The sequence below is a fragment of the Sorex fumeus genome, unplaced genomic scaffold, assembly GCF_029834395.1.
Source record: "Sorex fumeus unplaced genomic scaffold, SorFum_2.1 ptg000003l, whole genome shotgun sequence".
NCBI lineage: Eukaryota > Metazoa > Chordata > Mammalia > Eulipotyphla > Soricidae > Sorex > Sorex fumeus.
The window spans coordinates 15,048,431-15,074,220 of NW_026606060.1; positions in this window are offsets into that span (position 1 = coordinate 15,048,431).

Here is a 25,790-nt window from a genome sequence, read left to right on the forward strand (position 1 = left end):
TCAGATTTAAGTTTCTGTCATACAATGATCAAACACCCATCCCTTCACCAGTGCACATTTTCCACCACTAAGAACCCCAATATAACCCCATCACACCCCTCCCCCTGTCTGTGAGGCAGATGATTTCCACCAAAGTCTCTCTCTACTTTGATTACATTCATGATTTCGACAAAAGATGCACCATTATTATTTGGAATGTCCCCCCAACAATCAGACCTGTTGAAAAGGCATCATTAAATAATTTGTTTTCTGTTGCTGGTTATGAAGAGCATATGATATCACATGGCCACGATAGCGACTGCGATTTTGGATTTCTGTTATATTACTGAATAAGTCTGGAGGGATTTCTGTCAAAATTCGCTGGGTTCCAAATTTTGTCCATGTGCCTCTGGGGCCATAGTCTGCCAGAGAGCTGCTTATGAGGGGTAACTTGTGGTCTTGGCAGGACATGAAGGACAGGCCATTTCCACTCTCCCAACCCATCCCATGAGGCTGCAGTTGCTCCATCACCTCCGGCTCATACCTGGCTGTCCAATAGGCTCTAAGGTGGCACCCACAATGCCACTGGGGGGAGGGACGGGGAGAAAGGTGGAAGGGACAAAGACCCTTTCCCTCTTGGTGGGGCATAGCATCGTAGCTTAAAGTGTACTCCAGTCATATTTTTGACAAAAGTTGCTGGGCTCTGAATTGTGCCTCTGGGACCATGGCTGTGCCGGAGAACTGCTCGTGGGGGGCAACTCATGGTCTCGGCGGGGCAGGAAGGATGGCAAAAAATAGAATTTCTAAAAGAAAAATTAAAGATACAGAAGGAATTAGAATTTGGATACTTAGTTATTTAGTTGACATCAGTTGATGATTATAGTAGGATATATATATATGTACATATATATATATATGATTGTGTTTAAAATCTAACAATTCTGCTAAATTTATACTACCTAAAGCAGCATTGTATGGTGTTTCACAGAAATTAAATTCCTGGCTTCTATTTCCTTAAGAAATTTGCTTCCAGGCGCCAGAGATAGAGAAAGAACAATGGAAAAGGTGCTTACCTCTACACACTGCTGACACAGGTTCTGCCTCTGTCACTAGACATAGTGCTTTGAGCACCTCCTGGAGTTATCCTTGAAAATAGAGACAGGAATAAGGCCTGTATATGCAAGACAGAAATAGGGACTTGGGAGGAAGGAAGGAAGGAAGGAAGGAAGGAAGGAAGTTGCTTCCAGGATCAACTAAGAAAAAAGTGCTACTATTCATCTATACTCCCCTTTTTATGACCATTTCCTTCAATATCTACATTCTTTCCATTTTTCTTTTCAGTGTTAATGAGTCCTTGCCTTCAGTTTCACCCTCTATAAAATTTAAGTCAGATATAATCTGATCTAAGTCATTACATTTCTTTCCTATGAATGTAGCCATAGCAACATTAGTAGCATTACATTATTTTTGCATAGCAGTTTCATCTAAAATAAGCCATTAATATATTATTGCTATACTACTAAGTCATTAATTAACACTGTGGTTTAAAAGTAATTTCCTTATTATAGAGACTTCTGGAATCACTGAGTTAACTATGTAGAGATGTGTTTCTTTGAAATTCTAAAATATCTTTCAAATCGGCCATCTATTTTGCTTACATATAAATCAATCCATATTGCTGTCTAATCTGGGTCTGAGTGAAATGGATTATATGTAAACCAAAAGAATTTATATGCAGGGATAAGTTGAACCAATCTCTATTCTCCAATAAGAAAATATAATAATAAAATACTATATATTCATATCCTACTGATGTTGGAAAGAATCAAATCATTTTTCCTTATCTCTGAAGCATTTACCTGTCAAATCAATTGTCCTGAAATATCTCATGGCTAACCCAAGTAGAAAGGAAACATTATTTCTCTCTGACTGAACATTTATTCTTTTCCTCAAATGTTTATGATGTTATGTCAGTTTTTAGCCTGATTAAGATTATAAACAAATACAAAAATAAGCCAAAGTCAAATTCATTGCTAAAAACAGAAATTATATATACATTTCCAGCTCAACTATGTAACTTTCCAGGACATAACATATTTAATGGTCTAGAATTATTCATAAAATTATTAAAATATCATATTGCCTGAATATATATATATATACACACACACTATATACACATGTATGTGTGTGTGTGTGTGTGCTGAATCTTTCAAAACTCCAACTTTCTTTGAAGAAAAAGGCTTATTCTGGAGTTTAATTACTATAGTTAGAGATCAAATGTAGTTCCATAAATGCAAAATATATTGAAGATTTAGTATTTCCACATATGCCTTATTAATATTAACATATATTTTAAAATTAACATTGTTCAGCCCTTCATAAATTCTTCTCAAATGAAAAAGAAAAATGTCACTTACTTGCAACAACCTGACACAGAGATAACAGATGGCCATGGGGATTTTTTAGAGTAAAAAAACATTAAGAAGAAGGCATACCATCTATTATTTTGCTTTGCCCACTTTATCATTTTCAATCTAAACAGAAAAATGATGTATTACAGGAAAATGTCGGTCTTTGTGACATTTCTGATCTGACTATACAATTTCAACACCATGGTGGCTCATTTTCTGAAATAAATGAGACATGCTTTAACATTTCACGAATGCCATATTTTGGAATTAATCCCTGCATAAATTCATTAAGCTACTGCATACATTCTAAAGATCAAAAATTAACTTTTCAATGACATACCCAACATACATCCTAACTTTTTAAGAATGAATAAAAAAGGACAGAGTGAGCAAAAATTGTTAACCAATTAATAATCCCATATTTTGCTGATTGTAAAGATGAATTTGGGTACCCATTATGTACAGTTGATATTCATCTTTAAATTTCATAGTAATTATGAAGATCCTTTTCTAAAATAATCTTCCTCAGACTGTTTCAGCTGAAATACATTTTAGTTTTGAGCACAAAATAGCATTGTCTGTAGCTTATTTTGTGCTAACTGAATACTTTTCACTGAGACAAGAGCAATTTAAGATTTTCCTCACTACAATTTGCTTATTACATACAAAGCTTAAGAATTATACTCCAAATAAAATTAATAGTCCAGTCATGTTCAATTGGGCCACAGATGAACCTGAAGTTAAAATTTAAAGCTTTTACCAAGTTTTATATATATATATAGAGAGAGAGACTATATAAATGTGTATATATAGATATATACACACATATAAATATACACACACACACACACATATATATATAAACTATGTAGCTTAAATGTATGGTGCTGGAATGATCATATAAATTTTCAATGTTTAAAAAAATAAATTGAAAATTAAAAAACATAACATAAATTGAACATTAAAAAACATCTCATTATATATACAACTTAAGAAAATAAAACAAAAATTTCTACATTTTTGTAGGAAAGACATTTAACAATTTAAACATTTTGATAAACAATATAAAATATTTTGAATTTTAAAAATTAATTATGTTCATGACAGAACTGCAGACCAATGGAACAGGGTTGAATACACTGACATCTCCCCTCGATCATATGATCATCTAATCTTTGACAAAGGTGCAAGAAATGTGAAATGGAGTAAGGAAAGCCTCTTTAACAAATTGTGCTGGCATCACTGGATGGCTACATGCAAAAATATGGCTCAGAACTCTGCCTAACACCATGTACAAATGTAAGATCAAAATGGATTAAAGACCTCAACATCAGACCAAACACCATAAGGTACATTGAAGACAAAGTTGGCAAAACCCTCCATGACATTGAAGCTAATGGTATCTTCAAAGATGCCACGCCACTGGCCGAGCAAGTGAAAACAGAGATAGATAAATGGGACTATCTTAAACTAAGAAGCTTCTGCACCTCCAAAGAAACAGTGACCAAAATACAAAGACAGTCTACAGAATGGGAAAGGATATTCGCTGAATACACATCTGACAAGGGGTTGATTTCAAGGATATACAAAGTACTGGTTAAACTCCACAAGAAGAAAACATCCAAGCCCATCCAAAAACGGGGCAATGAAATGAACAGAAACTTTCTCAAAGAAGAAATCCGAATGGCAAAAAAGCACATGAGAAAATGCTCTACATCATTAATCATCAGGGAGATGCAGATCAAAACCACGATGAGATGCCATCTCACACCTCAGAGACTGGCCCACATTCAAAAGAACAAAAGCAACCATTGCTGGCACGGATGTGGCGAGAAAGGGACACTCCTTCACTGTTGGTAGGAATGCCTACTAGTTCAGCCCTTTGGGAAAACAGTACGGACGATTCTCAAAAAATTAGAAATTGAGCTCCCATTTGACCCAGCGATACCACTCCTGGGAATATATCCCAGAGAGGCAAAAATGTGTAGTCGAAGTGACATCTGCACTTGTTTGTTCATTGCAGCACTCTTTACAATAGCCAGAAAGTGGAAGAAACCTGAGTGCCCAAGAACAGATGACTGGTAAAAGAAACTTTGGTACATCTACACAATGGAGTACTCTGTAGCTCTTAGAAAAGATGAAGTCATGAAATTTACATACAAGTGGTACAATATGGAAAGTATCATGCTAAGCGAAATGAGTCAGAAAGAGAGGGATAGACATAGAAAGATTGCATTCATCTGGGGGATATAAAGTAACAAAGTATGAGATTAATACCCAAGAATAGCTGGGATCAACACCAGGAGGATTACTCCATAGCTTAGAGGCCAGCCAGGTATTCTAGGGGAAAGGGCAGTTCAGATAGAGAAGGGAGCACCAAATAAAGGGTGTTTGGAGGATCCTCCCGGGAGGGGAGATGCATGTTGAAAGTAGACTATGGACTGATCATGTTTGCCACTCAATGCCTCTTTTGCAGACCACAACACCCAAAAGGAGATAGAGAACAAAAGGGAATGACCTGCCACAGAGGCAGGGTGGGAGGGGGGGCTGGGGGGGATATTATCCATGGTGGTGGAAAATGGGCACTGGTGGAGGGATGGGTATTTGATCAGTATATGACCGAAACCCAAGCACAAAGATTTGTAAATCTACAACTGTACCTCATGGTGTTTCACTAATAAAATAAATGAATAAATAAATAAAAAGAAAAATACATTTAACAAATTAATTATGTTCATACACTTACTTTGAGGCCATCCTAAAATTAAGTTTTTGCTATTTTCAAAGTAGCATGTTAGAACCAATTCTCCTTTCACAGTTGAACTAAGAATCAGAAATGAATAACCTGTGGCCAATGGCCAGGCACCCACAGGAGAAATGTAGATTTTCCATCTGGGATTCCAATAAGGCCCTCATAAATAACACCAGACTGTCAGATTTATCTGCCATTAAAGAGAGACAAAAACAGGAGAACATACCGAGGGCATAGACGTTGAAGGGAAAAGGCACACAAAGTAGTTTCCTTTATAACTCTCAAGAAGGAGGTAAACATACATATTATCTAAGTGCTGAGAACAGGGTTCAGGCTATTTCTATATAGAAACAAACCCCAATTGGGGCTGGAGTGATAGCACAGTGGGTAGGGCGTTTTTCTTGCATGCAGCCAACCAAGATTCAATTCCCAGCATCCCATATGGTCCCCCGAGGACCGCCAGAAGTAATTCCTGAGTGCATGAGCCAGGAGAAACCCCTGTGCATCGCCTGGTGGGTGTGACCCAAAAAACAATAAAAATAACAATAATAACAATAATAATAATTATTATTAAAACCCCGATCTAAAAGTTTTGGACTTTGTCTGCTCTTCATCATCTGTGGAAAGCTTTACATCTCACTAGTCTTCCATTTATTTATTGCTGAATATAAATACAGATATGTGTGGGAGGGCAATTTTATATTCTCTTTCAGGTTTATTTCCCTGTGATGACAAATAAATATTCCCTTTTCTAAAAGATGTCTAAAATGTCTGCCTACCAAAATTATTTTTTCTTATTTGTTACATTATCATTGTGTATGCCTTATTGTGTTTCTGTATCATTAAGGGGTGACAATGCTTAATGGAAAATGAAAAAACCTGCATCCATAAATTATTCTAATCTAGAAAAAGATGGGCATTCGGCACTTCTCCTTGTATAATTATTCAATTTAATGCAATATTACAAAATCATTAGTTGAATAAAACAATCAGGTGAACATGCAATTTCATTGTGAGTCTGGAGAGATTTAAATTTGGTTCAGCACTAGTAAGCAGTATTGCTCACAGGTTGGACCTTCCAGATATGTTATATGTTCTATGAATGATAAGTCCTCAGGTAAAAAACATAATTTAATGCTCATGAACTCCTGTGCATCACAGAGTCATTTATTATACAAGTCTTAGTTGCTGAATATGAAGAGGAAAGATGTATTCATGTGGAGAAGTGAACATTCAGATACAGCTTGTCATATTCAATTCCTCAAGTCAGCTTAGCTGTGGTTATTAACATTCTACTCAGTCACGTTTCCAAAAGAATTGAAGGAGAATTCTTTGGCAAAAAGTTTCAAAATCACATGAAAATGTTAGTATTTGAAAAAATTCTCAGATTCCTGGAGTTAGAGTTATTTTATAGTCACTTGAAAACCTGTGAATTAGTAAGATCATCATTTACAAATGCATTCAAGAGAATCTTTATAGTTGCTGTCTCTCCTCATGTTCCCAATACCTTTAATTTCTCTCAAATAATAACCATTCTCAGAGATGTGAAGTATACATTTGTGTGTGTATATATATACATGCATACACATATATTTTCATATATATATAAATTTACCTAGATATAAATTTCCCTATACATATTTATATTATGTAAGTATATATACACACGTTTTACATTTCCCTTATAATAAGAGATTATTAACGTGTTATTTGGAAATCTTCATGTCTTCTCTGGCAAAGTATCAATTAAGAACTTCTGACTATTTTTTTACAGTTGTTTATTTTTTGTTATTGTTGTATTTTTTCTTTTGGGGATCACACCCTGTGGTTCTCAGGGATCACTCCTGGCTCTGCTCTCAGGAATCACTCTTGGCAGCAGTGGAAAACCCTATAGGATGCTAGGTATTGAACTTAGTTGGTCAGAAGCCAGCAAATGTGCTACCTGCTGTACTATCACTCCAGCCCCCTGTTTGTTTTTCAATGCTGAGTTTTTGTATGACTTGTATATTTATCTCTATTTATCAAAAGGGAAAAAATCAGCGATATAAATTCTAATAGTTATTGCTGGGATATATATATGTATATATCTGTGTGTATGTACAATAAAATACTATTCATTGATAAAAAAAACACTATATTCTCTTTTTATTAGTAAGACCTAGAGGATATTATGTTTAATTGAATGGTTCAAACAGATATTATAATTTAATTCATATATGGCATGGCTTAACAAAAAAAAACACAAAAACACAAAGAAAAATAAAAGCAAAATTTTGATCATGAAATCCATCAATGTTAGCAAAAGGAAAGGGAGGTCAGGAAATCAAAACCAATACGACAATTATATGCTAAAGGAGGTTAGTGGCAGACTCTCACATTTAGTTGTGAACACAATGTACATGCATATGCTGAAAGCACTTTTAAAATAACAAGGTCACACCAATTATCAGAAGAAATGTGTGAATTACTCAGCTATAGCTGTAATATGGACAACTAGTTTTGAGGTTAGCATTTTTGATACTTTCAGAGTATTTTGAACTAGCAGTTTGGGAAAAGGAGACATTAGTTTAAGATATATTTGGAAGATCTACTGGAGTGGAATGGAATTTTTTTTCACTTATTATGTGTTTTTACTCTGGCAGGGGGAAAATCATATTGGCACATTTCTCTTCACTTCTTTACTTTTTTTTGAACCTATCTTTCTCACATTGTTTAATCCCAACATATACCTGTATAAAAAACATCCTGAATGGAAAATAATACAGAAATTAATCTATATTATTACCCAATTGTTTACCAAATAAATTTACGTAGTTTATATATTTACATGACTCTTCTGATGACTGCCTTAAACCAAAAGAACTTTTTTTGATGACCAAACTTGGGTCAAGTGGTTTCAAGGTGAGTACTTTACCTGCTGTACTATCTCTCTGGCCCCTATGTAAGTGTTTTGTAAAACTATTCTTGATGACAGAAAGAAATAAATATTATTTGCATTTAAATGTACCCTGAGCAAAAATTATTATTTGCTATTTTCTTTACAGTGAAAGATTTAAAGGCGTATTGATTTGTGGGGCTGTAAAGGTAAAGGTAAAGGTAAAGGCCCTCCCGTTGATCGTCGATTTGCTCGAGCGGGCCCAGTAACGTCTCCATTGGAGACTTTGTTGTTACTGTGTCTGGCATATCGAATACTCTCGGTAGCTTGCCGGGCTCTCCGAGAGGGGCGGAGGAATCGAACTCGGGTCGGCCATGTTGGCCGCTTGTAAGGCAAACGCCCTACCCGCTGTGCTATCACTGGGCTGTGAAAGATATAAAGGCATATTGACCTGTGGGGTTGTAAGAGATTGTACAAAGAGAATGTGCTCGCCTTGTTTGCAGCTAATCAGGTTCAAACACTGACACTCCTTATGGTCCTCTGAGCCACCAACATTGATCCCTCAGCAGAGAGCCAGGAGCAAACTCTGAACATTGCAAGGTGTGGTCCAAAAACAAACAAACAAAAAAAACCCAGTGTATTTCATTGAATGGAAGTGAGATATTATGCAACAATAACAACATAAAAGCAAATATTCTACAAAGAGAAGTGTCAGCATTAAAAGAGAAACAATTATTTTCTTTCTTTAACCAATTCTATAACATAAAAATATGAATAGGTGATAACTAGAAATTCAAAAATAGATTACATCACAGGCTGAGCAAGCAATCTAGCCAAGGATCCAGTGAGTCCCAGGGATATTGCATTTTCTCTTCTCACAGTTTTACTAAAATTGTAAGATATCCAGTTAACTCTTCCTGCGCTTAATAAAAAACTATAATGTCTTCTGCCCCCGTGCCTGACTGTCCTCACTCGCCGGGACCCCTTGGAGGGGAGCAGGTTGAGCTTTCCTCCCCACTGCGACCAGGGCTCCGGCAGCCAAAGACCTCCAGGACCAGCCACCACCATGCTGAGACCACTCTCCGCACACATGAAGGTACTGGCAGAGGGACAAAGTCATGCGGGTTCCGGGGCCGAGATCTCCAAGCCTACCCGGATTTGGGCCGAGCATCCTCCACCCAGATCCTCCAAATTCCAGTAGGCCGGGGTTACACCCACCAACTGGCCCCCTGGCACCATGTAATCCCATCAGCGGCCAAGACTCAGAGACTATAAAAACCAGATCTCGGAACCGAGTGGCCGCATTTGCGGCCGTGCGACATTTTATTATGACATCTTATTATCTCATTCCTACTTTGGACAAACTGGCAGGCTACCGAATGTAGCCTGCCCACACGGCAGAGCCTGGCAAACTCCCTGTGGCATACCCAATATGCCAAATACCAGTAACAATGATGGGTCTCATTCTCCTAAAGAGCCTTGAATATAATCTCAGGGCTAGGATGAAGGAGACGTTACTGGGGCCTGCTCAAGGCAATCGACGACTAACAGGATGATTTGTGATTTGTGTGATTTGTATATTGTAAACACAGGTAAAACACTGAGAAAATAGTAGTACACCTTACTCATCTCACAGTTGACTAAACAGTGAACAGTTTTGCATTAAATACAATGGTTAACAGCATACTACAATCTGGCAACACTGTATCATGTGAACTTAGACTTTTTCCCTCCATGTTTTAAATACTCTAGATTTATACATATGCCCTAGTTCTGTCACATTTTATAAAATTAAAATACCAAATAACAATAGCAGAAAAAAATAGAACATTTATAAGGTCTATTACTCATCAAAAGTCATTCAATAGTAGTAAATATTTTGAAAAAATACAGTCACAAATGTCTAAAGGACATAGAGGTGACTGCTAATCAGAATGAACTGGAAGTGGTAGGTCACATGCTAAACCTGGACAGATGGTTATAATTTGTATAGATCAAAAGAATAAAGAGAGGTGGGGTGGGGGGATATCTCTGAAGGTAAGAGAACATGCGTGGCATGTGTGATGCCCCAAATTAGATTCTTGGCACTACAGAGTCTTCTGTGCAATGCCTGGAGTAGAAGAAGCTCTGATGGCTAAAGTTTGCCCCTAGTGGCCCTGACTTCGTCCACCCTAAGGATTAACATTAACAGGTTCAGCATATTTATGCCACATAGGCCTTAGATTGGTCCCTGGGCACTCCAGCTATTCTGGGAAGGACTCCTCTGCCAAGACAGAGGAAAAAAAGAGAGATATATCAATGTTATCATGCAATATGAATTACAAAAATAGTAGTGTAAAGATGCCCTAGATTGGTTTATTTCAAGAAATATGGCAAGCTCACTAAAAAGAAAAAATAAAAACAAAGAAAAGGGTTATTTCTTCGAGTTGTGTGGGACATGGAGAACATGTTTGTAAATAATTAATTCTCAAGATATTTAGGTACCTTAGATTTCCCATTTGTGTGACATCAGAGTTAAAACATAATCTGTAAAACATTGTGTAGCCTACTTATTGTATAAATCTGTGATTCAGTCCTAGGAAAATTCTGAACAACGCTGATGCCATCATGTGTTGGCAATTGCTGTACCAGAGTCTTTGAGGACTATGAGTGCTAAATTACTTCAGGTTTAAAAGAAAAAAAAGAGAAATCTCTTTTTTTTTAAGACACTGCTTAAAACTGGTTTTCGTTCACAAGCTGAAAATAGGTACTACAACATTCACTTTACCTCCTTAGTCTTGTGTCTGGGGGGAGAAATCCTAATCATGTTTTTAGTTAACAAATCAAATAAAAGACAGTGACTAATGCTTAATGGATTTTTAAATGATTGCCCACAACTCTAATGAGCAATTACACCATTTTCTATAATGCATATATTAAATTAATTATGGTTTTTGAAGAAATTGTATATATGACACAACTATGAAGAAAAATGTAAGGTGAGTGTGCTAAGCAAATGAAGAGAAACTGCACATATTTTGTAGAATCACACAGCTGCAGATTATATGAATTTGTGTTTATTTGATTATATAAATTTTTAAGTAATATTTTTGTGTGGGAAGGTCAACAGCTCTGTTTTGGGGTTAAGGGTCAGTCTGCCCCTTGACTTGGTGTGGGTTTAACTCTTAGGCATGATGATGCCAGACTGCATGGTCCACACATACTGGGGGGACACAGGGCTATCGTTGGGGTTGAGTCTTCAACAGCTTCGCAGACACTCTTGAGGGAACATGCAGTAATGAAAATCCATTTCAGACTTGTGTATGCCAGGCATGTGTTCTAACCCTTTTTGCAATTTTCCAGACCACACATTTTGGAGGTTTTTACTTTATATATTTTTTAACTATGACATTTAACATAGTTAATTAATTTGGATGAATGTGCTTGTAAACAAAACAAAACAAAACACAACCTATAGTCCAGCTGTTTTGTAATATAGATTAACTCTGTTCTTATTAAACGGAAGGAATATATTTGAGGACATACAGTAAATCAGTCATTCATTGATAGAAAAAAGAATATCCATCTTGTTTGGAACTGTAATTTGTAAATTCCATTTTTTGCTATTTAACAAAACATAAATATCACAGCTTGAAAGATACAGAATAATTTCATCACTAATGTATACATGGCATTAGATAAGTGTCCATATTTTAGCATAATTTTGTAGATAATCACATATGAAAATAACTGCTTGTTAAATAGTAATGAACATACATAACCATATTTAACTTTTTAAAATATGTTTCCAAAAACACATCTAAAATCTAGTTCCTAATCTCTCAGAATGCATTTATAAAACAACCACATGGATCATGAATTTTTGGCAGACTGATTCCTTTCTAGCTGCAGAGTCAGACCTTCCCTCTTGTCAAAGGAGAGAGCTCATTAAATTTAAAATACACTTGAATTTTCTCAAATGAAAATTATTTCATTAATGATCACATTCATCTCTTTGGATTCTGCCCCTTAGAGTACCAACAAGAAAAGATAGCAGTTAACTCTTCATTACCTGTCATCTGGAGGAAATATTTATGCATCCGTCTCAGAAGAGTAAGTATCTCCTCTACCTGTTTTTTGTCTCGACTGTAGGTTTATTTCCAAATACCAACTGCTTTATAATGGAATTAGGAAAATTTTGAGTTTCAAATAAATTTTTGCTATTTTCATTGGGTAACAGGATCAGCGAATTTCTATTTATATGTTTTCATCCAAATACATTCAAGAAAAATAAAGGAGTGTCTTGAGAATTCAAAGTGCTTTTTCAAGGCCATTGCTATTTTTGCTCTATTGCTTTTTCTGACACACCTGATCCTGTAAGACAAATACTCAAGAATAACACATGAAAGGTGAAAAGAAAGATTTGGTTTTCGTTACTTTTTAGAGAAAAAAATACTGTAAAAATTCTTGAAAATAATAACAGTCAATATTTCACTTACATTGTGGAATCCAAAATCTATAGCCTTTTTTCGATCATTTCAAATGCATTTTCACTTACTAAGATGACAATCGTTTATTATTTTTATTATTTTAATAATAGCTTAATTGACTAAAGCTTAGATTGTTATAAGAGTGTTAACGTTGGGACTGGAGCGATAGCACAGCAGTAGGGCATTTGCCTTGCACGCAGCCAAGATGGCTGACACATCGTATTCGATTCCTCCGCCCCTCTCAGAGAGCCCAGCAAGCTACCGAGAGTATCTCATCCGCAAGGCAAAGCCTGGCAAGCTAACTGTGATGTATTCGATATGCCAAACACAGTAACAACAAAGTCTCCAATGGGCCCGCTGGAGCAAATTGATGAACAACGGGAAGACAGTGACAGTGATAGTGTTAACATTTATGGTACAAGTATACAAATTTACCATATCAACCAGTACCCAAGAGCTGAAGCCATTCTACTAGTGGAAATTGGGGCTGATGTTGCTCCTTTAAAAAATACAACCTTATTTCAGCCCAAGAACCATAATTTTCTTAAAATGAGATAGGGATAAACTTTAGGGATATTCTTCCAGAGCAAAGACTTGATATAAAGGTACAGCTTGGCAGCTGTATTATGGAGACTGGCAGGATCTTTGATGTTTATGCATGTGTAGACTTTTCTAGATCCTGACCTACCAAGACAAATCCTCCATCGAGAACATTATGTGCACCAGTTGAAAATGAGAAAAAGTCTCAGTGCTGATGCTATCTTACTCCCTATATGACTCCCCCTTTTGATCTCTCTACCTTGATACGACACCAACATGTACAGCTATAAATTCAGTTTCATTAACCAAGACTAATCTCCCCACATAGAAATGTGTTCAATATAGAAAAGAAATCTGGGGTATTTCACAAGCAAAATAGCATTAGGTCTGGAAATTTAAAGATGGGGCGATATTACGGACTCATATGGAAATTATTCAGGGTCTTGATGAAGAAATCTGACCATCTGACAGGTGGGCGGTCATATGATCTTTCAACATCCCATGGAATCCAATCAGTAACAACTCTAGTCCAGCGGTCATCTCTAAATCTCATTACATGTCCAACCCATCTGATTTTTGATGCCTTGGCAAACGAGACAGCATCCCTGATTCTCAATCATCGACAGAGCTCGGAACTTTGGATTCTTTCTCTCACTTGAGTGAAGCATGATATTCCAAGCACAGCTCTTTTGTCTCCTCTTTGGGAGACCAGGATAGTGTTCTCATTCTGTTTTCATAGGGCACAGGTCTCTGAGGCATATGTTAATGCAAGAAGAACAGTGGAACCTAAGAGATGTGCCCAGAGCTGGAGGTTCTTCATCCTCTTAGCTATTTCTTCAATGCTCTTGAAGGCGTTCCAAGACACTCTCTTTCTTCTGTGCAACTCAGGTGCCAGGTCGTTCGTCCTGTTGACTTTTTGACCGAGGTACAAATAACTGCTGCATTTGGATATGTTCATTGTTTGAGAGTGAATGGAATGTTATGAATGAGTCCGTTTCTCATAAAAATTGTCTTTGTGAGATTCAGGGGTAGTCCGTCTGCCCTTTCCACACTCACGGTCGAAGTTCAGCGGCGTTCTTGCCACTTGGCTAACGTTTGGTGTTATTAGAACAATGTCATCAGTGAAGCAGAGGTAGTGTAGTTGCCGAACATCTATATTCACTCCCATTCCTTCCCATTCCAGTCGTCACATGATGTTCTTGAGGGTGGCACTGAAGAGTTTTGGTAAAATGGTATCACCCTGCCTAACCTCTCTATTGACATGGATGATCACTTCCTTGTAGAATGATGAGATCCTCATAGTGAATCCATAATACAGCTTATGGAGGATCCCTATGTATTGAGTTTGAAAGTCCTATTTGGCTAGGGCTTCAATGAATTCTTCAATCTTAACAGAATCAAAGGCATTCTTTAAATCAATGAATGTTAGATTGAGCAGCATATTGAACTCCTAGAGTTTGCAAACTAAGCATTTTACTTTAAGGAACAATAGCACAGCGGCTAGGGCATTTGCCTTGCACAAGACCCACCCAGCTGACCCAGGTTCATTTCCTCTGTCCCTCTAAGAGAGCCCAGCAAGCTACTGAGACTATCTTGCCCACATGGCAAAGCCTGGCAAGTTACCCATGGTGTATTCGATATGCCAAACACAGTAACAAGTGTCACAATGGAGATGTTACTGGGCCCGCTTGAGCAAATCGATGAACAACGGGAGAACAGTGACAGTTTAATTGAGTGATTAAAAATCATAACAATACTTTCGTAGTGATATTATTTTTAGGAACAACAAAATATTTTTCCAATTTACAAAATTCATTGAAAAATGTTTTCCTCATTTAGGCATATGCTGAGGTAAGGTTCTTTGCTGATTTTTTTTCAGAATTTCCACATAGAGAAATTCATTCTAATATTTTGCCAAACACATTCTGTTTACTTAGTTAAGAAAGCAGAATGATTACCTCTTATATCAAGATGAATTTCATACAATCCATTTTCGTCCCACCACCTATTAACAAAATGAATGATGGAAATTCTGATACTGAAGTTTCATTGTACTTATGGATTCCTGATTCCTACATTTTAATACTGATAGGTCTCATGTGTTCTTATAATGCAAACTAACCAAAGAACAGCTCTATAATTAATTGTACTTGTAAAATTTTCAGTATGTGGGCAAGATAGCTTAGTACTAGAATAAAAGCATTAAAAGTTCTTTAAAACATATATCCCTAAGCTTTTACAACATTTAGTTTACATGGTTTAAGTTATAATAAATATTTTTTAAAAAACAACATAATCCAGACTTTCTTTAGTTACTTCCCCTGAAAGGAAATTAAAAACAACCTTGCAGGTGTAATGAATGAAAGGAAACAGATATCCTAGGCTTAAGATTATCGTAATCATCTATTTCTATCTATTCTATGCAAAACAGGTATTAACAGGACCCTGAGAATTTCAAAGCATTAGAAGGAAATGTCTCTGGAAATATGTATATTATTGGAAGTGTTTTCTCAAATATTTTTCCCTGTAGTCATTCCAAACTAAATGTAGTAACCTATTATTATGTCTATAAGTGGACACAGTAAATTATGATCACTTTCTTACTAATGTTGGTTCTTTTAAGAGAGAGAACAAGAATGAAATTGACCAAAGATGAACATTTTTTTACACAAGCAATAGTGAAAATTAATTATAAAGAGACGTATTTTATGAGAAATGTTTTGGTGGGAAGGAAAAAGACATATTACCTGACAGCAAACAGCAAACCTATTACGAATAGCTACAGGTCAAAACAACAGGGAAAAAAATGGGGGGTGGGGCACTCATTGACCAGGCTTGATTCTCTGTCATAAGCAGAATTCAGTGATTATTGATAAAATCGCATGTGGAACTGTAGCTAAAACTTGTCACTAAAGCCTATGCAGGTTTTAAAAGAGCCATATATCTAGGACTTACCTATTTTCTATATTTTTGTGGTATTCTTTATTCATAGTTGTCTATTCAACTTCATAGAACTCAGTTTGAACTTTACACTGATATAATGATTTATGAGCTTCACATAATACTTGCAAGATTTTTTTTGTAACCCAAGAAAGAATTTATTTCTTCCCTAACTATATTCACCCAGAGTATATTTAAAAATAAATAAAAAATTACTCCAAACCCAAGAAACTAACAATGCAAATATTTTTAAGATAGTTTGAACAACATGATTTAAAATATTTTGCTTTGCTTGCATGTAAGTTATTTTCTACCCAAGTTCCATATTCACAGATTCAGCCTACATTGTCTGTGGATGAAAATACTGGCATATATGGAATCTAATTTTAAGTCAGTATATTTCTGAATGATAGTAGATCATTTTCCCCAAAAGCTAACCTCCACATTGGTCAAGGGACAACTATTTCTGATTCACATATTTGAGGTAGTAGTATTCATTATGAACAATTATATAACAATAAAGTATAATCTCTATGGGAAAAACATAATTAGGTTCCTCTAAATTCTGGTTACAAAATGTTTACAGAACTAATAAATATGTCACCTTTTGTCTTATATGCATTTCTGTTTAAAGACACCATACTTTATATTTTTCAATCCTTTAATGTTAAACTAAAATCCAATAGCACTGTAACCACTTCAAAGCAAAATTTACCACAGACCTATTTAATCTAGAAAGCATATCACAACCCTTTTTTTGTTTTTCTTACAACACACATTGTCACCACCAAATATGTAAAAATTTTGCTTAACAAGCAGAACAAAAATCTACTAAATATACAATGAAAGGAACACTGGTTTGCATTAAGAAAGTCAAAACAAGAAGTGAACATCAGTTTATTTAAGAGTGAGGTTATAAATACATTGTAGTGAGCAGTGAGAACACAAATATGGAATCTATGAATAATGGCGGCACACATGTGAGAGTATGGAACAAGTCTGGAAGAAAAGTCAATGCTTTCATTTTGTCATACATGACTTCTAGGAATTTTTCTCAGCAATCATGTGACAAGATTGCTAGTAGAGAAAGTTAAAGAGAAGTTGTTGGGGTCAATTGTTATATCATAGATAATTGATAATCTACAAAATTATACTCAAGGAAAATGGGCCAAAATATGTGAAAAAAGTTTGCCCTCAGAGACTGCACTAATAAATCTAGCAAGCAAATTGCATTCTGAAAGAGGTTTTGCACATTGGTAAAATAATTTTCAAGGAAAAACAGGACTTTTGTAACTATTGGTTTAGTTTACTGGAGGTGGTAAACTACAACTACAGCACCTCCGATTTGCTGAGGACATTGTTCTAATAACACCAAACACCAAGCTGCACAAATGCTGGCCGACTTTAACCATGAGTGTGGAAAGGTCGGACTACAGCTGAATCTCACGAAGACAATGTTTATGAGAAACAGCCTCATTCCTGACGCTCCATTCACTCTCAACGGAACGACCATCTCCAAACGCAACAGTTATGTGTACCTAGGTCGAGAAGTCAACTCTTTACACCGTCCTATCAATATCACTGGAGAAACTATTGATGTAATTTTTCCTTTATATATACATGTAATACATCACTTGATCACTTGATCACTTGATCCCCCGTTATTCATCGATTTACTCGAGTGGGTGCCAGTAATGTCTCCATTCATCCCTGTTGCGTGCTAGCTTAGCCCAATGGCATTTGTTCGTTCTAGGAACATGCAGAGCCTCAAACCGATCATTCAGGGTCTTGACGAAGAAGTCTGACCATCTTGTAGGTGGGTGTTCACACGATCTTTTGACATCCTGTGGTATCCAGTAAGTAATGGCTCTAGTGCAGCGGTTGTCTGTAAACCTCATTATGTGTCCAGCCCATCTGATTTTTGATACCTTGGCAAATGAGTCAGCGTCCCTGATTCTTGAGTGTTGACGGAGATCAGAACTCCAGATTCTATCTCTCTAAATGCATATACATACATATAATACATATGTATATACAAATGCATATATATACATATATAATATTTTTGCATTTGACCTTTTTTCCCAACACTAGTTGTGGAAGAAGTATCCTTTGCTTACTTTATGCTCTTTTTGTCTTTTGTAAAATACTAGCTGTCAATATACCCAATGATCTGAGTTCTCAATTCTATTCCATTTCAAATAATTTTTAATCCTATGGAATATATAAAACTTTTATGCTATTGTTCAGAAGAAACAAATATTATTTGTGCAGATTTTTGCATTAATTAATTACGATTAACTAGGACTGTATCTCATGTTTAAAGAGAATTGAAACATTCTTGATTTTAAAAAAACTTTAATAGTATTCCTATAATCATCTTTGTATGATAATCATCTTCACTCTTAACATTTGCCCTTTCTTTTCATTTATATTCATTTTATGCCATGTGATCTTTTTGATAACTTTTCATAGCATGCCCACTGACCAAATAATGTTTCATAATATCCTTATTGAGCTAGATATTTCCATGCAACTTTGTTTTCCATTGCCTCTACAACCATTTACTTCCTTGCTCACTGTCATTTTCTATAACTACAGTGCATCCATTTCTAAAGACCCTGCCTTCACTGTGTGCACTCAACCAGTCATCAAAATATTGCTAGCAGCACTTCACTCCTATCAACTCTTGAACAAAATATATGGAAGTTATGCTTTCCTAATGAAGAGATTTCTTACTCTAATTAACCCTCTGTTTGTGAGATCAAATATTGTCTTCATAAGAACAACAGTGCATCGACTTCCCCAATTCTTGATTGCTAGCAATACTTTATTGAGCATTCTATCCTTAATCTCTTAGCACCTGCCCATATATTGCGACTTTATGTTTCTTAGTAATCATACAAAAAGTGCACATACTTGCCTAATATATTAAACATGCAATAGACACTTTGCTATTTTGAAATGAACTCTCTAGATCATTAGCAAAAAAAAAAAAAAACCACCTTGTGAATATAACCTCATACTGTCTTGAACTTCAGATTCTCTTTAATACAAATTACTATTTCTCTTTAGTCTTATTCTTTTGAAATATTGAAATATAAACCCAATTAAGGACAATGACTGACATAGTACATTTACAAGGTAGACAGATTTTTGTTGAAATACTAGCATATGGACTGAGAAAACATTTGGTATAGAGTAAGATAGTAAATATTTTAAACTTTGAGGACAAAAGAGAAACTTTTGTATTACATAGAAGTTTATGATAACATCAAAAAAATTACCACATTTTTTAGGTGGTAAAAGACTCCAAAGAAGTGCTCTGGGCTTCAAGTGGCTATCTTGACAACATTCAGACAATTAGGATGGATGATTCAATTCTGGGGCAGTAGGATTAGGTGATGCTCACATCCTGCCTTGCTGGATAACCAGATCTCAAACCAATAGATTTAGAGAACAATGTTTTTATAAGCTTTTATATCTCTGGAGAAAAACATGTTCTCTCTTAAACTACGTCCTCCTCTTTCTTTCTCTTCCCTTAATATTTCTCCAAGTAAATTGTTCTAAGTAAAATTATTTACCATAAAAAATTAGTCATGGAAGTTGATGCCATTGTAAAAGACATTCACATAAGTAAATCACAAATTTTCAATAGATTTTATCAATAACAAGTTATGCTAATTTTTCTCTAAAATAAGATATGGTAACTTTTCTCTAAAATATAGTTAAGGTTTCTTCATTCAGAAAACCACAAATCTACTTCACCCAGAAAACCACAAATCTAAGTATTTCATTTACATCTGTTACTTCAGAATCTTCAATATTTTTCTCCAGTGTAAGATATTCAAAATTAACAGCCTCAAAAAAATGGGTAAACTAATATAATTCAGTGATCTAGCCAGTGAGCTGCTATTGCTGTGCAAGGATGAAAGGATTTTGTTATTGCTTTCTGGGGTAGAAAATGAGGAAAAATATATAGCATAATTTTAATATGAGCTTCAAGAATGCCGGCACATTATTATAAATCATTACATGAGACAGAAGGCAACAGAAAAGCCATGAAATTTCCCCTATATTCCTTTATTTCAGTTGAGAAACCATTTGGTTTGCTTTGATACATTCCTAATGTAGTGTGAAAATGGGTTTACTAGATATATAATGCATCATATGATTACCTGCAAAAGAGAAGAAAACTCCTGGGGAATCACTCCAATGTTACGTTTAGGAAAACCCATATGATGTTCAATACCATATAATTGAAGAGGTTAAAGAGAAAACTCTGCCTATTGACAATTCTCTGTGTTCAAGATTTCTCAGACATGTTTACTCTTTCAATAGTTGATGCCAATTATTCCATTAGATGCTAACTGGGTGCAAATTACAATAGAGAGTTAATCTCAGAGTGAAAGAAATTTGCTTCTGTGTTCCCTATTTGGTTTGGTTGAAGGCAGCTAAAGGGGAAATTAACTTCTAGAAGGTCTAAAGATGCTTGAAATATTGCATGTACAACATTATTTGCACGTTTTTTTAATAAATTTTAAAAGAGATGCAGGAAAATAGTCATGGGGGCAGAGAGAGAAACAGAGAGAGGCAGACAAACAGAATCAGAAAGAGAATAAAAATAAACAAGAAATGTGATGATAATTATAAATAGTAATATAAATACCCCTGATAGGGTAAGGTTCAGCTTTAGAATGGGCATTATAGAGAAGTTAATAATAAGAAATATTCTAGCAATATATTTAGAACTGAAATTTAGGTTGTGGAGATAGGTCAATAGTCAGGAGCATGCATTTTGCAAGAAGGACATTCAAATTTAGACACGAGCATCAAAACTTTCATGGACATTCATTCACATACCTGAGCACCACTAATCATAGCTAAAAGCCAAACAACCTAAAACTTAAGATATGCAATTGAATATGGCAGCAAATTTGTTTGCTTAATAAAACACACTGTCACTGTCACTGTCCTCCCGTCGTTCATCGATTTGCTCAAGCGGGCCCAGTAACGTCTCCATTTTGAGACTTGTTGTTACTGTGTTTGGCATATTGAATACTTCACGGGTAGCTTGCCAGGCTTTGCCGTGTAGGCGAGATACTCTCGGTAGCTTGCTGGGCTCACCGAGAGGGGTGGAAAACTGTGCAAGGTAAACACCCTACTGCTGTGCTATCGCGCCAGCCCCTTAATAAAACAGGCAAACAAAAATCTTTATTAGGTCAGTCTTCTGCCTCTACCTTCAGAGTTTTGGACTGAAAGGTCCCACAAACTACTCATCCTGTCTGTCTCCTTTATCAATCTGGTCCCCAATTTATTGTTGGGAACCAGAATTCAGAATGCTGAAATTCAGATGTGGGATGCTGCTCTGGAATGCGACCCCGGCGGGGATCCTGTCTGCTCTACCTCTTTCCCAGTTACTGGAAGAATTTTCCCCTAAGAAAGCCCTTTATCCCGATAAACAATTGCCCTCAGGTAAGTGATAGTCTAACCCAGATACATCAAGATTGTTAGGTGTCTGACAAAAGAATGCTCTTTTAGTGATCATTGGTTCTAAGCAATAAATACTGTTCGTGGAGGATTGTCTGGTCTCAGTCAGTGAGGCTATTAGCCCATGATTCCATGCATTTTCTCTTGTTTCTATCTCTTTTCTTAATCCTGGTGGAGCCCTTGCTTCATGCCTGTTCACAGGGACCTGTTGCCCAGCAATTGGGCATACTAAATTTTCTTGAGAAAATGAACATGAGATCGAATATATGTCAACAGATATTTTGCAAATTAAAATGCAAAGAACATGTTATGATAGAGATAATAATATAAGACAATGAATCTTGCACAAGCTATGAGACAATTTCAATATAAGTCACAGATGTGTTATATACATATCAGAAGGAAGAGAATGGAAAAGAGATGCTGAAAGTGATAATAGCTAGAAATGTTCTAATTATTTGTGAAAACAAAACCATTAAACAGATCTAAAAACATAAAGAAAACAAAATATTATAAATATCATAAAAATAAAGATAGAGAATCTCAAATGTTTCATTCTCAAATTGTAGCATAATAGCATAATACTTAAGAGCACATCAAAGATAGATTTTTTAAAAAATTAAGAATAAAATTTGTGAAGAACATAAAATATTTGCACACAATAAAATATTGTTGAAATAAGAGTGAATGCAAAGAAATGTAAAACATATGTGTGAATGGATTAAAAAATTAATGTTATTAATGTGGAACTTTTCATTTTTAAGTCTTCCTTAATAAAATAAAAAAATAATAAAATTGGTATGGAGCTTCAAACACCCAAATATCCAAAGCAATTCTAAGAATAAAGAAGAAAAAGAGTCTCATGATCTCTAACTTCATAATATACTACAAAGTAGTAAAAAGGTAACGGATTCACAGACCATTGGAAATAAATCATATTTCAGAAAAAAAAATTTCACACCCTTGGATATTGCTATTGGTGACACAGTTTGACTGATATAGAAAGTAGTATGGAAGCTCATCATAAATCTTAAAATATAACTTCCAAATAAATAGGCCAGAAATTTTCTATAGAAGGATCTACGTAGAGAATATGAAAATACAAATTTGAAAAGATATACGTATTCTTCTTTGTTGTGCAGTGACTAGAAATAGAAATAATAAAGCTACAAATTAATAAACTACTGAATAAACAATGTTGTTACTAATATAAAGGTAAAGGCGCTCCCGTTGTTCATCGATTTGCTCGAGCGGGCCCAGTAACGTCTCCATTGGAGACTTTGTTGTTACTGTGTTTGGCATATCGAATACACCACGGGGAGCTTGCCAGGCTCTGCCGTGCGGGTGAGATACTCTTGGTAGCTTGCCGGGCTCTTCGAGAGGGGTGGAGGAATCGAACTCGGGTTGGCCATGTTGGCTGCGTGCAAGGCATACGCCCTACCGCTGTGCTGTTGCTTCAGCCCCATATATAGTAACACATATATGTGTTACTAATATACACAAAGAAATAGTTGCCATGTATGAAGAAAGATAAAACATTGACATCTGAGACAACATGAATGGAACTTGAATGATGCTACATGAAATAAGTAAAAAAGAGAACGCTAAACCCTGCATGATTTTGCTCATATAGAGAAAACAAAACAAAACAAATATAGCAAGCAAACAAATAATAAAAGTTTAGAGTTTAGACTAACTGGTAGTTAGTCTAGAATAAGGAAATGGAGTGTTCAAGAAACAAAGGAGACCACTTGAATAATGTTGGATACTATTTATAGACCATTGTGAGAATGACGCAGTTTATATCCTTTGCAGGTTGTGAAGCCATACTACCAAAAGTTGTCAGTATTATAAAGCAATGGTGCATTAATTTGGGCTGGAGCGATAGCACAGCGGTAGGGCATTTGCCTTGCACACAGCCAACATGGCTGACCCGAGTTCGATTCCTCTGCCCCTCTCGGAGAGCCGGCAAGCTACAGAGAGTATCTTGCCCACATGGCAGAGCCTGGCAAGCCACCCGTGATGTATTCAATATGCCAAACACAGTAACAACAAAATCTCCAATGGAGACGTTACTGGGTCCGCTCGAGCATTAATTTAAAAATGAATTTATTTTAAAAATAATTTAAAAATTAATTTAAATGAAAAAAATTCAAAAATGGTGAATTAATTTAAAAATGACAAAGCAAGGAGAAAACAAATAGAACGAAATCCAAATAAGATGCCTTACCTAAAGATAAACAAGATTAAAAATTAGAGCTGACATCTCACAGAATCCATAAACTCAAGAAGAATGGGGCTAACTATTTAAAATGATAAAAGAAGAGAAAACACTCGTTTCAAATGATGGATCAACATTGAAAGTGTTCTTCAAATGAGAAGAAAATATAATGCATCAGATACAAAAATCTGTTGGTTCATCACCAATAGATTTTTTCCATGAGAAATATTAAAAAGAAGCTCTTTTAAAAGTAGGACAATATGCATGTCAGCAAGTTATATTTGAAAATTATACCCACTAAATAAAATTATGGACCAAGGAACCCAGCCCAGGCATCTGACCTCCATGACCTATCCACTGCTCCAGGATGCTTTTCGAACGCTCAGGCTGAGGCTCATGCATGAGTGAAGTCTAATGGAACTCAGGTAAAGTGGAACTTTGTGAACTTATCTTCGGGTCAACGGACCCTGGGAGCAGAGAGCCTCTGCCTGCTTCCTCCAGTCTCCAGCATCCCAGGGATCACACCCATAAGCCACTCCCTGTCTGAGCCAGATAATTTCCTCATCGATCACCCTCCCAAACTCATGGCTGATTCCCCCGGAAGGGAGCATAAAAAGAGGCCCCCATAACCATGCCACCAGACTTCACACTAGGCTGTTTTCACTCAGGGCACCCCAGAGTGGGGCATGTGAGAGCCCTTCCCACCCCAAGGAACCCAGCCCCAGCAGCCAACCTCCTCTACCCAACTGTAACCATGCTCCAGGCCACTTTCCAGACACATCATAAGACACTTCCTACCCATTTTCCATAATTACCAAACCATATTTGATGGCGTTCAGTCAGTAGGCAAAAAAATCATAGAGGGATTCATATATATGCCTCTTTTATCTATCTATCTATCTATCTATCTATCTATCTATCTATCTATCTATCTATATGCCTCTAGGAGAGCCCAGTAAGCTACCATGAGTATCCCACTCACCCAGGCAGAGCCTGGCAAGCTCCCCATGGCATATTCAATATGCCAAAAACAGTAATGATGATAGGTCTCATTTCCCTGACCCTGAAAGAGCCTCCAATCATTGGGAAAAGACGAGTAAGAAGAGGCTGGTAAAATCTCAGGAATGAGAGGAATATAGATATTACTGGCACCCACTTGAGTAAATCATCAAACAATGGGAAGACAGTTATACAGTGATACAGTGATTTGTATAAAATATCTAAATAATCACTTTTAATCACTTTTAATATTGATTTATCTGTTCACTAATTCAAAGATAGACATTGTCAGAGTGAATTTTAAAAAGGTAACCAATTATAACTTATTTTAAATAAAGCAACCTATAAATACAGACATAGTTACATTAAACAGATGATGAAAGATATGACATGCAATACTTTTAAACACAAACAACAAGAAGTTGGAGTGACTATGTGAAAGTCAAAGTACACTTTCGATCTAGGGAAATAAGCAAGATATTGTGGTAGAAGGCTGATTCCTTCTATTTATATAGAATATATAAATCCACAATTACAGTTAGAAATTTCAACAATCTCTTTCAATAACACTTCAAGAAACCAAAGTGGGGGAAACAATAAAGTTTAGTTGACAACATTAGCACGCAAATTGATCTAATTTATTTATAGAGTACTCCTCCCAACAATGGTAGAATACACACTCTCAAATATACATTGTTTATTGACTGAAATAGCCCCATCTTAGGTGATAAAACATGTTTTTTTTTACTTTTTTTTTTGCTTTTTGGGTCACACGCGGAGTTGCTCAGGGGTTACTCCTGGCTCATGCACTCAGGAATCACTCCTGGCGGTGCTCAGGGGACCATATGGGGTGCTAAGAATCAAACCTGTGTTGGCCATGTTGGCTGCGTGCAAGGCAAATGCCCTACCCGCTGTGCTATCGCTCCAGCTCCGATAAAACATGTTTTAATAAATTTAAAGAAATTAAACTTTTTGAAGAAAAAATGAAGAATTGAGCAATTCAGGCAAAATTCAAGGTTAAAATGCCATATATTATCAATCCAGCCAAACATGTTGATAAAAGCCACATGGAGAGTAAACCAACATTTGCCAAATAAGGAAAAAAATCCAG